Source organism: Belonocnema kinseyi, chromosome 3 (genome assembly GCF_010883055.1).
Source record: "Belonocnema kinseyi isolate 2016_QV_RU_SX_M_011 chromosome 3, B_treatae_v1, whole genome shotgun sequence".
Lineage (NCBI taxonomy): Eukaryota > Metazoa > Arthropoda > Insecta > Hymenoptera > Cynipidae > Belonocnema > Belonocnema kinseyi.
Genome location: NC_046659.1, coordinates 17142200 through 17147275, shown reverse-complemented (window position 1 = coordinate 17147275; position 5076 = coordinate 17142200).

The following is a 5076-nucleotide window of genomic DNA, read 5'->3' as shown; positions in this document are numbered from 1 at the left end:
CGAGGGCGCATACTTTGAATAAAGTATTTGTTATCATTCTCTTGAAATAAATGTGTTTTTTTCTTGAAAAAATACCGGTTTCATATGTATACACCTGGTATTACAAAAAACTGATTGAGACCTAATTTTTAATAATTATATTTTAAAGTTCAACTTAAAAATTTTTCTGCTATGTGATTTCTCTAAGTTTTATTGTGAAAATGTGAACGAAACCAAAAACATCCTCTAGAGTAAGACCGAACCTGTTCTAAAAGTGGAAAAACTGTTTTATCATAAATTTGTAAACTACACGGAGATATCATAAAGTCATCATAAAGACACCATGAAGACATCCTATGTGATTTCCGTTCAAAGTTTAAGTTCAACGCACATAGGAGTTCCACTAGGTCACATATGAAATACCACAACCCTAAAATCGGTAAAGTGATCTTCTTTAGGGCAATGATGAGTCCCTTACTAGGATTACCTGAAAAACTATAATATACAGGATACATTACGATTTGAATGAGGAAATTCTGCTTAATTCAAAGAATCAAATTTCTTTAATGAAGTACTTTTGAGGACTGCCCTACCGATAGAAATCTCAGATTATAATATACTAAAGATTTTCGAGGCTCTGAGAAGCTCTGAGCAATTCTCCGCAGGCACTTAGATATATTTGAAGGTCCAGGTAGCTCGTTTGAATGTTTTAAAAGCCTTAAAATGTCCTTTCCGAAATTGAAATAAAAATACGATCATAAATAACAAGCAGAGAGGCTGAAATTGAAATAAGAATTCGATCATAAATAACAAGCAGAGCGGATATATCAATAGAGTAGCCGACACTTAAGGGTCCTTTGTTAAGCCTTCGGATTGAAGTTTAGAGAAAGATTTTTTTAATATAATGATTAACAGCCTAATACATAAGAATTCGGAATCTATGGGTTTCGATTTTTCAGATATCTAACTTTTTTTCTAAATGTTTAAAATTGGAATTAATACAACGTTTTTCGTAAATGGAATGAGATACGCCCAAAAAGAAAAAATTTTTGAATTCAACTAGAACATTGTATTTTAGTATATAATATATAATTGTAAATAAGTATGGTTAGAAAATTCATCAATTAAAAACAAAGCATGAATAATTTGAAGAAATAATTGAAAAAGGAGATCGAGGGCCAACTACTGTAAATAACTCTACTCGCCCGTACTTGACGAATACAAAAGAAACATTATATTATCGTCGCATCACTCTTAAAAGGACCACTCAAAGGGCCTTGAAAAGGAGCCAAATCTCTCAGACTATCTAAAAGAATAAATCATTCAAATTGAACCTTAAAATAGTGTCCAACCGGCCAGGCTTTGCTGCCAGGCCGTAGAGTCGCCATCACTGCGTTTTCGCTATTACTGTTTTTGTTAAATGTCCACGTTTTAGACCCCCTAAATCCGAGAAACAGGTTTTTACGAATGTGTCTGCCCGTCCGTGGATGGTTTTTTTCATTAGCACGATAACTTTCGAAAGAATTGACTGATTGTATTTCCTTTGGGAAATTCGTTTACTATCTCAAAATAAAGGTCAAGTTTCTTAAACACCCATTTTGGATACAAATTCAAAAAGTGAGCGTATTTTGAAAATTTTGATACCACTTTTTTCAAAATTCAATAATTTTCTGTATGGATATTCATATATTCTGTACAGGCACCTTCATAAAAATAGTTTTTTCTGACTCAGGGGGTCTCAAAACGTAGAGATTTAATGAAAAGCGACTATGTCCGATTTTAAACAAAACCAATACAATAGTCTTGTCACCCCTATCTAAAGTTCGTTTAGGCACACCGTGATCCTTTATAACATTCTGAGGACGATCGTAGGTTGTCCTAAGGATGTCCTTAGGACAACCTACGGACGTCCTCAGAATGCTATAAAGGATCATGGTGTGCCTAAACGAACTTTAAATGGGGGTGAAAAGATTATTGTATTGGTTTTGTGTAACTAAGCACATTCTCGTTACAAGAAAAAGATCTTCCTACGACTTTCTTCTTTTGATAACTAAGCCCATTTTCGAAATTTTCGAAACCATGTTTTTTCCAGATGTGGAAATTCTATTAAGAGTTGTCCATGGTAATGTGAAACACGAGCAATTTATTCATATGACTTTATTTTAATAAAATCAAAATTGTCAGCGTTATAGCATTTTCAAAATCGTAAAAAAAACGAAAATTAACATTTTTAGCCATACAACGCATGATAAGAAAAAAAGTCAGGAGTAAATAAATGTTTCTTTCGGGGAGCCTCACAATGTTATCATAACAACTTTTTTAGCATAACAATTAAAAAAAATTCTATGTTTGGTTTTCCATAGTACTTAGAAACACGAACAATTTATATCAACGATATTTTTCGATAAAAGCAAAATTATTAAAGTTATAGTATTTTCGAACCCCGAAAAAAACAAACAATAATAAACATTTTAAGCCAAGCAAGGCGCTATATGAAAATAGTACGTGGGAAAAAAATGTTGCTTTTTTAAGCCCTACAATATTATTCTGTTTCGACATGGAATTTCATACTCTTAATAGCTCGCATTATACTCACAATGTCGTAGTACATATAAAAACGTGTTTAGAACGTCGTTTTGATGTCCTGGTGCCCACAGGGAGGTCTTTCACTTTTGAGCGTGAAAAAATAATCATGTTTCTCATAGGTCTTTTTGAGGCGTCTTTAGGACCAGCCTTGCGGAGATCTTTGGGACAACTTTAGGCCGGACATAGAACATCTTTAGGACGTCCTAAAGTTGTCTTTATAACGACCCTGGGACTTAGATACCAATGTCCAAGAATGTCCCAGGAAATTTAAAAACGTCCTAAGGCCGTCTTTAGGATGTCCCGGTGCTTACTGGGACATAGTTCTAACTGCTCTAGTGATCATTAATATTTTCAGAAAACTCTATTATCGACTGAAAATCAATTCAGCCACGGCGCCTCTTTCGCTCATTTTGCTCAGAAGAACTGTTAAGAGGGGATTGATACATGTGCGGGTAGAGAGGCACGGCGGGCCGCATCTAGATTATAATATCTCTGATAATGCTACTTAATCCCTGTTCAGAGAAGAAAACCTCTGAACAGGGATTAATCAACACGATGCTCAAATACAGTGACCCAAAAAACCTGCATAAATGTGGTCGTGTATACATTTTTTATGAACAAAAAGGGCTATTTTGCTTTTTTTTTTGAAGTTAGAAAAAATCCTGACCTGATGGAGCCAAACGGCTACCGGATTCTGATTCAGCGACCTCAAGAACATAAGGTCAACATGGTCTATGGAAAAGTTCAGACTTGTTTTTTCATGTGCCTTTGTTATCAATAAAGTTACAGTTTGGCAAAGGTATAAAAATACAGTCAACCGCGTCAATTTCACGACAGTCAACTTTGTCTTGTTATATTTTGTTGAAAATCATTAGAAACGAAGCGACAAAACTCAGCCTAATTGCTTGACATTTTCTGTCAATATATGAGTCATAAAAATTAAAAAATTAAAATAATTGTAAGTTACAGACTAAATGATAAAGGTGGACCTTATCTCAGCTCCAAATTGGCATAGAAAGCTCAGCCAAATTTTGAGATAAATAAAATATTCAAGTAATACAATGACATACGAAATCAATTTTCAAAATTATTAAATAATTGGCTATTAGCTATTACTTTTTCTACGTTTTTTTTATTTCGCTTGGGGGGAGGGAGCGAGTGTAACTAATTTTGTAATAAACCTCACCATAACTGTCCACTCCAGGATCTCATTCAGTCACTTCCATAAGCCTGAAAATAAATACGAGTGCATTCTGGTAATCTGGTAGCTGGGGGAGAGTGCCGAATAGTAACCCTCTACTGACACTGATACTGATGACTCCTTTTATTCGCCAAAGAAAAAAAAAAGCATACAAAAATAAATGCCAACATTTACAGAAAATGTCAAGCAACTTGCCTGATTTTTTTGGTCTCGTTTCTACTGATTTTTCAACGAAATATAATAAGTCAAAGTTCACAGTCGTGAAATTGTCGCTGCTAACCCTGTTTTTAAACCTTGGCCCAACTATAAGGGTACCTTTCACGAAGGGCTGGTTTGAATTAATCACGAAATTAATATTTTTCATAGGACACATTACTAGGTACTTTGTTGGTCCATGGCAAATTTGATTGGTTGATAACCTAGATACGAACTCGAAGTGTCAAGTTAAATCAACGATTAATTCAAAAAAGGTCTCCGTGAAAAGGTACCCTAACTTTATTGATAATTAATCTATGATGGTGTCTTGAATAAAGAATTTTTTTGCAATAAAATTATCTTCGAAGTGAAGTTTGTTACGTACTTAAGCGATTTTTTTTCACTGACTTATTCCATTTTTAGTAGAGTGGTCAACATTTTGGAAACCTATAGTAGTAGGAAACACTTTGGAAAAAACTTTCGAAAATGCTGGCGCCGAAGAAAGGGGACTTATTCACAAAAAAATCAAAATCGAGGTTTTTACACCTTTCGATAGTTTTTAAGCTTCTCCTTTAAAAGAAACCATCGAAAAAAAATTCCGAGCGTTATTATTGCTAGAGTACCTTTTCACAGAGACCCGTTTTTAATTAATCGTTAAATTAATTTGACACTTTGAGTTCGTATCTAAGGTATCAACCAATAAAATTTGTCATAAACGACCAAAGTAGCTAGAAGTGAATCCTATGAAAAATATTAATTCCACGATTAAATCAAAACAGGCCTCCTTAAAAAGGTACCCTAATAGTTGAGTTGTTAGATACTCGGGAAATCAAGCTTTTGCTCGAGAGCTCGTGATTCCGTAAAACACCTCCCACCACTCACCACTAAATATCCGCGTCCACGGCAGTGGTCCCAGATCTGAAACGAGACGTGGTCCAAAACTATCAAGGTCTATGTCCGTGTGAATATAGTAGACCATATAAATGACTAGGCTGCACGCGCAAACCATTTCTCCTCTTCTGAATTTGAAAACTCGAAGGTGCACGATTGCCGGTCGGAAAACTTCGGCAGTTCTATTTATATCTCGATCCGCTTTAAACAAAAAATCAAGAAAT